This window comes from Cricetulus griseus, chromosome 5 (genome assembly GCF_003668045.3).
Source record: "Cricetulus griseus strain 17A/GY chromosome 5, alternate assembly CriGri-PICRH-1.0, whole genome shotgun sequence".
NCBI classification, from domain to species: Eukaryota; Metazoa; Chordata; class Mammalia; order Rodentia; family Cricetidae; genus Cricetulus; species Cricetulus griseus.
This window is the reverse complement of record NC_048598.1, coordinates 100,226,785-100,239,132: the sequence shown is the minus strand read 5'-3', so window position 1 is coordinate 100,239,132 and position 12,348 is coordinate 100,226,785. Positions and strand designations below refer to the sequence as shown.

The following is a 12,348-nucleotide window of genomic DNA, read 5'->3' as shown; positions in this document are numbered from 1 at the left end:
TATTTATCCCTGGTGTACAAATGGACTTTGGAAGCCATACCCTATAGAGGGACTCTCTCAGCCTAGATACAAGGGGGAGGACCTAGGCACTTCTCCAAAAGATGTGAAAGATTTTTATGTTTCTCCATGGAAAGTCTCACCATCCATAGGGAACAGACAGAGGGTATGGGATAGGGTTTTGGTGGGGGACATGGGAGGATGGGATGGGAGGGAACTGGGATTGATACGTAAAATAAAATTGTTTTTAATGAAAACAAAAATAAATAAAAAAGAATGAAAGAGAAAAAGCAGTTACACATATGTTGAATACTCCAAAATTAGTGAGTGTAAATGAAATACAGTAGAATATGCTAAACATTATTTACAACACAAAGTTTTAATCATATAGGAAATAGATTTTGTTTCTTAAATGTCAAAAACCATTAATGAGAAAGAGTCGGCATTCTTCATATGATGCACTCTATAGAAGCTAAAATAACTCTTCAACAAAAATAAAGTCAACCTGGAGCATAATGTGGTAACACGAGAATGTGACATTAGGAAGAAAAAACATCTTGAGAAAATGTCAACTATTGTGAAAGTGAGTGTAAGAAAATATAAGTAAGACACACATGTACAGAGATGCATGTAGGTGTGTGTACTGCAGGCATTCTTTTGTTTCTGGAGACAAATGAGGACACTCTATCACCTGGGACAGAAGTTACAGATGGCTGTGACCCACCATGTGGATTCTGGGAATCAGACTCAGTTTCTGTGGAAGAACAGCAAGTACTATGAAGCTATGGGCATCCCTCCATATATTTTATGAATTAAAAGGAAACTGAAAATGATGGTTGAAAAAGAAATCCTAACAGAAATATTAAAAATTTTATCTTGCTTGATATGTGACATTAAATGCTACAGGAGAATATATTTTGTTGCTTCCAAGTTCAATTCACAAGTATTTATTCAGAGAGTCTTAAAAAATCTGTTCTAGAAAGAACAAATAATATCTAAGTTGAAGTACTAAATAGACATCTTACTGAAAATGACTTTCAAAAGTTTAGTAATTTAACAGTAATGGAATTGTCTCAATATGTAAAGTGGATTAAAGCCCATCACAGCAACCAGAATTTGATTCCAGAACCCAGAATTCAGGGAGAGAATCAGGTCCCGGTTATCTCTTGCTGACATTGGTACTACCCTCTGGCATATGTGAGACCCCCCTGATATGAAATACAAAAGGGGAGAGGAGGAAAACAAAAAACATTTGCCAAAGCATTTAAAAATATGTAATCAAGATCTACATGCAGATGAAATTTTTTCAAGAGAAATTTGTGAATAAGAGTGTGTACAGGCCACTCTTCCTTCCCTTTCCGCCGCTGACTCATCACAGACCAGGTGAGCGACCCCTGCTTTTACCCAACTGTCCTAAGTGCCATTCACCCAGATCCCTCCAGGATTGTCCCTGCTTGAAACAGACACGACCAGGCAGGGAGGAGCTCCCTGAATCTGGGTACAGGCCACTCTTCCTTCCGTTTCCGTGGACCGATCTGCCAGGAGAGTGAGGAGACTATGAGGAGAGGCAAGAACATCCAGAGCTTCGAACATTGAATTCCTGGCCCACACACACTACAGTGTAGCAAGAGGAGATAGAGAGATCCTACCTGCACTCACTGGAAAAAGATATGGGAAGAAGACAGAATAAGAACTCGCTCAACAACAGAATGACCAATATGACACCACCAGAATCTAGGGACTCCACTCCAGCAAGACCTGAAAAGCACAACATAGTGCATGAAGAAGAGATGGACCTCAAAAATTATCTCAGCAAGATGATAGAGGCCTTCAAAGAGGAAACAAGAAAATCCCTTAAAGGAATAGAAGAAAAAACAAGCAAAAAATTACACGAAATGGAGGAAAAGACAAACCAAAAAATTCAAGAAATAAACAAATCTCTTAAAGAAGCTAAAGAAACCCAAAATAAAACAACCAAACAAGTGAAGGAAGCGCTTGAAACACTTCAAAGCATGAAAGCTGAATTAGACACAATAAAGAAAACACAGAATGAGGCGATGCTGGAAATGGAAAGACTGGATAAACGATCAGGATCTAAAGACGTGAGTATAACTAATAGAATCCAAGAGACAGAAGAGAGAATCTCAGCTATTGAAGACTCGCTAGAGGATATACATTCATCAACCAAAGAAAACCTCAAGTCCAACAAATCCCTAACACAAAATATCCAGGAAATATGGGACACCGTGAAAAGACCAAACCTAAGAATAATAGGTATAGAAGAAGGTGAAGAAACACTGCTCAAAGGTACAGAAAACATATTTAACAAAATCATAGAAGAAAACTTCCCCAACCTACAGAAAGATATGCCTATGAAAGTACAAGAAGCTTATATGACACCAAACAGACTGGACCACAAAAAGAAGTCCCCATGACACATAATAATCAAAACTCCAAATCTACAGAATAAAGAGAAAATATTAAGAGCTTCAAAGGAAAAAGGCCAAGTAACATATAAAGGCAAACCAATTAGAATCACACCCGACTTCTCAATGGAAACTCTGAAAGCCAGAAGGTCTTGGATAGATACCCTACAAGCACTAAGGGAGCATGGATGTCAACCCAGACTACTGTACCCAGCAAAACTTTCAATCATTATAGATGGAGAAAACAAGATATTCCATGACAAAAACAGATTTAAACAATACATATCCACAAATCCAGCACTACAGAAGGTTCTGGAAGGAAAACTCCAACCCAAGGAACATAACTACATGCACAAAAACACAGGCAATAGATAATCTAATTTTGCCAAACACAAAAAGAAGCAGGAGGGCAAAAACCACACACAATGATACCACCAACAATAAATCCAAAACAAACAAGAACCAACGAACAAGGGACATGAATATCCCTAAATGTCAATGGTCTTAAGTTACCCATAAAAAGATATAGGTTAATAGAATGGATACGATAACAGAATCCATCCTTTTGCTGTTAACAAGAAACACACCTCAACTTCAAAGACAGGCGATACCTCAGAGTAAAAGGATGGGAAAAGATTTTCCAATCAAATGGCCTCAAGAAACAGGCCGGTGTAGCAATCCTAATATCTAACAAATTGGACTTTAAACTAAAATCAATCCAAAGAGATGAAGAAGGGCATTTCATACTCATCACAGGAAAAGTCCATCAAGATGAAATCTCAATCCTGAACATCTATGCTCCAAATACGAAGGCACCCACATTTGTGAAAGAAACATTACTAAAGCTCAAACCACACATAAAACCACACACACTTATAGTAGGAGACTTCAACACCCCCCTTACGCCACTAGACAGGACCACCAGACAGAAACTTAACAAAGAAACAAAGGATCTGAAAGAAGTTATGACCCAACTGGGGTTAACGGATATCTATAGAGCATTCCATCCAAACTCAAAAGAATATACCTTCTTCTCAGCACCACATGGCACCTTCTCTAAAATTGACCACATAGTAGGCAACAAAGCAAACCTCCATAGTTACAAAAGAATTGAAATAACCCCCTGTATCTTATCAGACCACCATGCATTAAAGCTAGAATTCAGCAACAATACAAATGGCAGAAAACCTGCAAACTCTTGGAAAATGAATAACACCCAATTGCACCATTCCTGGGTTGAGGAAGAAATAAAAAAACAAATTAAAGACTTCCTAGAATCTAATGAGAATGCAGACACAACATACCCAAACTTATGGGACACTCTGAAAGCAGTGCTAAGAGGGAAGTTCATAGCACTAAGTGCCCACATGAAGAAACTAGAGAAAAGTCACATCAGAGAACTGACAGAACAACTGAAAGCACTAGAGCAAAAAGAAGCAAACTCACCAAGGAGGAGTAGATGCCAGGAAATAATCAACCTGAGAGCTGAAATCAATAAAGTAGAAACTAGGAAAACATTACAAAGAATCAATGAAACAAAGAGTTGGTTCTTTGAGAAGATCAACAAGATAGACAAACCTCTAGCCAAACTAACCAAAAGGCAGAGAGAGAGCACAGTAATTAACAAAATCAGAAACGAAAAGGGGGATATAACAACGGACACTGTGGAAATCCAGAGAATCTTTAGGTCATACTTTGAAAATCTGTACTCCACAAAATTCGAAAATCTAATGGAAATGGACAGTTTCCTGGATAAATATCACTTACCAAAATTAAACCAAGATCAGATAAACAGTTTAAATCGACCCATAACCTCAAATGAAATAGAAACATTCATCAAAAGCCTCCCAACCAAAAAAAAAGCCCAGGACCAGATGGCTTCACTGCAGAATTCTACCAGAAATTCAAACAAGAGCTGATACCAGTACTCCTCAAACTGTTCCGCACAATAGAAGCAGATGGGTTTTGCCAAACTCTTTCTACGAGGCTACAACCACTTTGAATACCCAAGCCACACAAAGATAAGACTAAGAAAGAGAACTACAGACCGATATCCCTCATGAACATTGATGCTAAAATACTCAATAAAATATTGGCTAATCGAATCCAAGAACATATCAGAAAAATCATCCACCACGATCAAGTAGGCTTCATCCCAGGGATGCAAGGATGGTTCAACATACGAAAAACCATCAATGTAATCCACCATATAAACAAACTGAAAAAGAAAAACCACATGATCATCTCACTAGATGCTGAAAAAGCCTTTGACAAAATCCAACATCCCTTCATGATAAAGATCTTGGAGACAACAGGAATAACAGGAACATATCTAAACATGATAAACGCAACATATACCAAACCAAGAGCCAACATCAAACTAAATGGAGAGAAACTCGAAACGTTTCCTCTAAAATCAGGAACAAGACAAGGATGTTCACTCTCTCCATACCTCTTCAATATTGTACTTGAAGTTCTAGCTAGAGCAATAAGACAAGAACAGGGGATCAAAGGAATACAAATTGGAAAGGATGAAGTCAAACTTTCACTATTTGCTTATGATAGTCTACATAAGTGACCCGAAAAACTCTACCAGGAAACTCCTACAGCTGATAAACACCTTCAGCAAGGTAGCAGGATACAAAATTAACTCAAAAAAATCTGTAGCCCTACTGTATACAGATGATAAACTCAATGAGAAAGAAATCATGGAAACATCACCTTTCACAATATCCACAAGCAACATAAAATACCTGGGGGTAACACTAACCAAAAAAGTGAAAGACCTATACAATAAGAACTTTGAGACTCTAAAGAAAGAAATTAAAGAAGATACCAGAAAGTGGAAAGATCTCCCATGCTCTTGGATAGGCAGAATTAATATAGTAAAAATGGCAATCCTACCAAAAGCAATCTACAGATTCAACACAATCCCCGTCAAAATCCCAACACAGTTTTTCACAGACATTGAAAGAACAATACTCAACTTTATATGGAAAAATAAAAAACCCAGGATAGCCAAAACAACTCTTTACAATAAAAGATCTTCTGGAGGCATCACCATCCCTGACTTCAAGCTCTACTATAGAGCCATAGTTCTGAAAACAGCTTGGTATTGGCACAAGAATAGACAGATAGACCAATGGAATCGAATTGAAGACCCAGATATTAACCCACGCACCTACGAACACCTTATTTTTGACAAAGGTGCTAAATCCATACAATGGAAAAAAGATAGCATCTTCAACAAATGGTGCTGGCACAATTGGATTCGAACATGCAGAAAATTGCAGATTGATCCATACTTGTCACCATGCACGAAACTTAAGTGCAAATGGATCAAAGATCTCTCCATAAACCCAGCCACACTGAATCTTCTAGAAGAGAAAGTGGGAATAACCCTTGAACAAATTGGCACAGGAGACCACTTCCTGAACATCACGCCAGAAGCATAGACACTAAGGTCTGCAATCAATAAATGGGACCTCCTGAAACTGAGAAGCTTCTGTAAGGCAAAGGACACAGTCAGTAAGACAAAACGACCACCCACAGAATGGGAAAAGATCTTCACCAGCCCCACATCTGACAGAGGACTGATTTCCAAAATATACAAGGAGCTCAAGAAGCTAGCCACCAAAACACCATACAATGAAATTAAAAAGTGGGGTGCAGAACTAAACAGAGATTTTTCAACAGAGGAATCTGAAATGGCTGAAAGACACTTAAGAAAGTGCTCAAAATCCTTGGCCATCAGAGAAATGCAACTCAAAACAACTCTGAGATACCACCTCACACCTGTCAGAATGGCTAAATTCAAAAATACCAATGACAACCTATGCTGGAGAGGATGCGGAGAAGAAGGAACACTCCTCCATTGCTGGTGGGCGTGTGAAATTGTAAGACCACTTTGGAAAGCAGTATGGCGGTTGCTCAGAAAAATGGGAATCAGTCTACCTCAAGATCCAGACATTCCTCTCTTGGGTATATACCCAAATAGTGCATGTTTGTGCAGCAAGGACATATGTTCAACCATGTTCATAGCAGCATTGTTTGTAATAGCCAGAAACGAGAAGCAACCTAGATGCCCCTCAACTGAAGAATGGATAGAGAAAATGTGGTACATTTATACAATGGAGTACTACTCAGCAGAAAAAAAGCAATGGAATCTTGAAATTCGCAGGCAAATGGATGGAACTAGAAGAAACCATCCTGAGTGAGGTAACCCAATCACAAAAAGACAAACTTGGTATGTACTCACTCATATATGATTTTTAGACATAGAGCAAAGGTTTACCAGCCTATAATCTGCTTCCCCAAAGAAACTAGAAATCATGAATGACTCTAAGGGATAAATGGTCCCCAGGAACGGGAAGTGGCAGGAACTCCCGAGCTAATTGAGAGCATGAGGGTAGGGGAGTGGGTGCTGCCACAATAAGAGCACAAGAATAAGAGTAGAGGAGAAGAAATGGAGGAGCAGATATATTGAGTTGGGGGAAGAATAGAGGAGAGAGAGCAGGATGAGAGATACCATATCAGAGGGAGCCACTATAGGTCCGAGAAGAGATGTAGAACTAGGGAGATCTCCAGAGACCTACAAGGATGACACGATCTGACAGTCCGGGCAGTGGAGGAGAGGATGGCCTAGAAGCCCTTCCCCTAGAATGAGATTGATGACTACTCTCTATGCTATCCTAGAGTCCTCATCCAGTGGCTGATGGAAGCAGAGACACACATCCACAGAAATACACTGAGCTGAAATCGGGAACCTAGTTGAAGAGAGGGAGGAATGAAGAACAAAGGGGTCTGTACCAGGTTGGAGAAACCCACATAAACAGTTGGCCTGAAAAAGGGAAAGCATATCGACCCCAGATGCTCTTTGGGAGGCCAGTATGGGACTAATCTAGCCCCCCAATCATGGATGCCAATGGGGAGGCCCCTGCATTCCTGGGAGCCTCCGGGGGTGGACTGGCGTTTTGCCCTGGTGTGTGTGTGGGGGACTATGAGAGCCCATCCCACTTGAAGGGATGGGCTCTGTTTCTGGACACATGGGGAGGGGCCTAGGCCCAGCACAGAAAGATTTGGTGGACTTGGTGGAGGCCCGGTTGGGCCCCACCCTGCCTGGGGAGTGGTGGGTGGATGGGGTGGGGGTAGGTTGGAGGTGGGGGAGAAGGAATGGGGGTGAGGGGAGGGAGAGGGAGAGGGGAATTACATGTGAAACAAGCCTGTTCCCTAACTTGAATTAATAATAATAATAAGAATAAAAAGAAAAAAAAGAATTAAAAAAAAGTGTGTGTCTTATGTTTGTGACCACCATCATTAACGAGAAATTTAAAGTACAATACTATTATTAAAATTGATTTTCCACGATCTACTGGAAGATAAGAAATATTTTTGAGAAGTATGTAAGGACTGGATTAAGTTTGGCAGTATAATTTGGTATTCTGATGATTAAAATGTAAATTTTAACAATACTACAAAATATAAACAAAAAATTCAGTAAGAACAGAGGAAACCTTTAGAATAGTTTAACATATAGCTAAAAGAAATGGACTTATCAGATGTGGTGTCCTGGGCATTATCTTTATCGACTTGGCAAAAGCTTGATTATTTAACAATTAAGGAAATGCCTCTGATAATGGCCTCTAGGGAAGTTTCTTGTACATATTTTTGATTAATGATTGCTGTGGGCTGGACGACCACACTGTGTGGTCTTCTAGAATCACCTGAGAATGTTATTCTGAGCTGTGTAGCAAAACAGGTTGAGCAGGACACTAGAGGCTGGTCAGGAGACATCTCACCACCATGGGCACAGCCCCAGTTCTTGACCGCTTATGCTACTTTGAGCTGTAATGTGAAGAATTTCCTTTATCCCCCAAGTTACTGTTTTTCTTGAAGCTTTTTAAAAGAGATAGAAACTCTAAATTGTGGGATGATTCACCTTAGCATACTCATTTATTTTTGACTAAAATAACAAGGAATATGGTTGTGGTAGCAACCCAATGAGATGGTACTGTGAAGTGTTAGGATAAAGAGAAAATTTGAGCATGCATTCATCATAAACTCCATTTCTACCAGGTATGGATCAATGTATCAAGTGTCCGGAAACTCATTATGTAAATGCAGAGAAGAGACACTGCCTGCAGAAAACTGTGACCTTTCTGGCTTATGATGATCCCTTGGGGAAGGGACTCACACTCGTGTCCCTGGGATTCTCTGCACTCACAGCTGTTGTTATTGGGGTCTTTGTAAACCACCGAGACACTCCAATTGTCAGGGCCAATAATAGATCTCTCAGTTACATCCTGCTCTTCACTCTCATGCTCTGTTTCCTCTGCCCCTTGCTGTTCATTGACCTTCCCAACACAGCAACCTGTATCCTGCAGCAGAATGCATTTGGGCTTCTCTTTACTGTAGTTCTCTCCACCGTGTTGGCCAAAACCATCACTGTAGTTATGGCATTCCACATTACTGCTCCAGGGAGAAGGACAAGGTGGCTACTGATATCACAGGCCCCTAATTTCATCATTCCCATTTGTACCCTGACACAAGTACTTCTCTCTGCAATATGGCTGGGAACATCTCCTCCATTCATTGACATGGATGCTCATTCTGAACATGGACACATCATCATTCTCTGCAACAAGGGCTCAGCCATTGCCTTCTACTGCAGTCTGGCATACCTGGGAGTCATGGCCTTTAGCAGCTACCTCATGGCTTTCTTGTACAGGAACCTGCCTGACACATTTAATGAAGCCAAGTTCCTGTCTTTTAGCATGCTTGTTTTCTGCAGTGTGTGGGTCACTTTCCTCCCTGTGTACCACAGCACCAAGGGGAAGGTCATGTTATCTATGGAAGTCTTCTCTATCTTGGCTTCCAGTGCAGGCATTCTATGTCTGATCTTTGCCCCTAAGTGCTACATTATTTTGTTGAAGCCAGAGAGAAACTCAGTTCATCACGTCAGGGACAAAAGAGATGGCAGGAGCAAAAATTTACTTAAAACTTAATCCGCATGATCCTTGAATTAAACTGAATTGTGGTAGTTCTTTCCAACTATACCAGTCACATTTAAGATTATACCATGTGTTCTAAATATGAACCTGTAGGTACAGCTTCTTCCCACCAAATGTACCATTCTGAGCTTGATTCCCTAGAACCACATGGTGGAATTAAAGAGAAAATTTTCTGAGTCTTAACTAGTATATGTCCACTGTCCAAAATAAATAAACATGTTTAATAAATCTCTTGAAAGCTTCATACTTTGAGATGTGATTGAATGAGTTCTCATTGTTTTCACTAACATAAACTCATTGTTTTGCTCTTGAAATTGGTTAAATTTTGGAGCCATGACTCTTTATGTACCAAACTATATATTTACTCTTCTGAGGCTTTTGTCTTTATTATTATTTCTGATTTACATATTAGTAACTTAGAGGAGTGGTGTCTTCCTTTAGAGGACCTTTGCTACATTCAAAATGCTGACCATGCAGTATCTATGTGATGGTGTTACTTTCTGATCCTTTCAGATGTGATGTGTTGCAGACAAACTGAAGCTTCATGACACAGTATTCATCAGAAAGTTTCACATTTCAATTCTTTCTTCTACCATGTTTTCCTCATTTTCAATATAGTCCTGAAGAGCAGCCAGTAGAAAGTATAACCTGGCTAAATGTGATCCTGTATTCTAATTTCTCCTACTAAACAAACAGTCCTTTAACTTTGAAGTCAGTCTCACATGGGCTAATCCAGTGCCATTGCTTCAAAGTATGTAGAGTGTGTGGTGTTATCATATTCACCAATAATATCCTTCTTCCTCTGTCATGACCCTGGCACTGCTGCTACACTCTTAAGTATTCTCTCCACATTCTGATCCTCCAGAACCCCAAACAAAGTTCCCTTTGTCTCTTCTCACCACGTTCTGAAGCATCTCAGGCGCCTAGTCCTCTCTCTTCCATATACCTTCTGTAAAGCAGATCAAAAATTCAAAAACAGTGTCATCAATTGCATTCTCAAAGCAGTCTGACACCTCAGATCTAAATTTCAGGATGAATAGCTTTTGTTATTCCTCTGACAAAATGAGCAAAATATCAATTCATGGAAGAGTTTCCTTAGGATTCGAGTTTTAAGAAAAATTCCATCCCGCTGGCAAAGCATAATGGTGAGAATGTGATGTAGGAGTTAACGTCGTGTCTTCCCTCAAAGGCGCATTCTGGCACTCAGGTAGCTTTCCTCCTTTATTTCTAATGGTATATAAGCACGGGATTATGCTGTCCACGTTCAACACAGTTCTTTTCACCTCATTTCAGTCTTTCTGGAACTCTATCGTGCACAAGAAGAGTTTTATTTCCACAGTGTCCCTCAGAATTATCAAACTGAAAACTACAGGGTCACCGTTTTTTCTTATGTCCTGGCTGCTGTTTAATTGTTAGCTTTGTCTTTTCTTCCAGATTCAACTTAGTTCATCAGGAATTATATTTCATGTGTCTGGAACAGTATTTACATAAGTGATGGTTAGATAGAAGTTGAGGGAACATTTGATGTTCTCTTGGTGGTTTATAAAACTATTTGTCTATCCCTTTACGTGTAGGTGTCATGTACCTTAAAGTGAAATCTGTTTGTAGACACTGTTTACAAATTACAGTTCTGGGATTAAACTGTGAGTCTTGGCATGCAAACTATGTGCTTTAACATTAAGCCTAATTTGTATCACACATGATTCTTTATCTTTGAAAATTTTTCAGAGACTTGGCGTTTAATTCACTTGGCAGACTACTTGCCTAAACTCATCCAGATCAGTCTTTGATTCCACAATTGCATCAGTTACATAAATTTTGTATGGTAACTCTGAATATGTGGTTCTTAACCTTCTTAATTCTGTGACCCTTTAAAAAATCCCTCATGTTGTGATGAATCTGAAGGGGGCTGCTCTGTAAGTTGTCAATATATGTTACTTTTATTGGTTAATGAATAAAGCTGTTTCAGCTAAAGGACAGGCAGGGGTAGAGAAAGGTAGTAGGCAGAGTTGGACAGACACCATGTAGCTACTGGGAGGTTAGGATGGTTGGGCATTCTCCAGTAAGATAAGGCCACATGGATATATATAGATGATTATTGATGGATTTATAATTAAAAGAGCTAGTCAATAAGAACCCCAAGCAATAGTCCATACAGCTTATAATTAATATAAGCCTCTGTGTGTTTATTTGGGACTAAACAGCTAAGGGACCAGGCACGACACAAAGTCCCCTCTACATGTGGCACCAATGTGTCCATGTTTCATGGATAACCCGACAAATGCTTTAAAATGGATTCTAAACACAAAAGGACAGAATCAAGCATGGCTTCTTGGTAGCAGTATTTTTCAGGTGGCCTCTGTTATCTAGAGGCAAGCAGAGGGTTGGATCCTTTAAGAGAGGCTTCCTGACTCAGTGCTGGCTGCAAAAACTGCAAGGCTCTTTAAAGAGGCAATGCTACCCAACACCAAAATGGCAGTGTGCTTCTTGATGATGGCATGGTCTGAGGAATTCGGCCAATTTATGTCAATAAACTTGGCTCCTTCCAAGACCTCTGCCATGAAACTAGACTCTCAGGAGGGAAAGGAATGGAACATGGCCAGCCACCATAGCCACAGCTTTAATCCTAGCCATGCAGCCTAGCTGAATAATGACTTACCTGGTCAGAAAAAGATAGAGATGTAGAGTAAAGAAATAGTCAGTTAGAAAAACCCAAACAATAACAACAACCCCCCTGAACAGTTTACAATGAGTTAAAAAATATGTAGGCTTTGGAAAAGACAAAGGATAGAGGAAGTCCTCAAAAACGAAGTAGAGTAACTGGGCATGTGGCGCAGGGCTTTAATCCAGCACTCTGTAGGCAGAGGAAGGCGGATCTGTGATTTCAAGGTCAGTCTGGTCTACCGAGTGAGTTT

General features: G+C 39.9%; 1 pseudogene; it reads left to right on the top strand.

Annotated features, from left to right (window-relative positions):
• LOC100774002 overlaps positions 1-9,427 on the top strand; it is a 38,174-nt pseudogene extending 28,747 nt beyond the window's left edge.
• Positions 9,428-12,348: the final 2,921 nt, after the last annotated feature.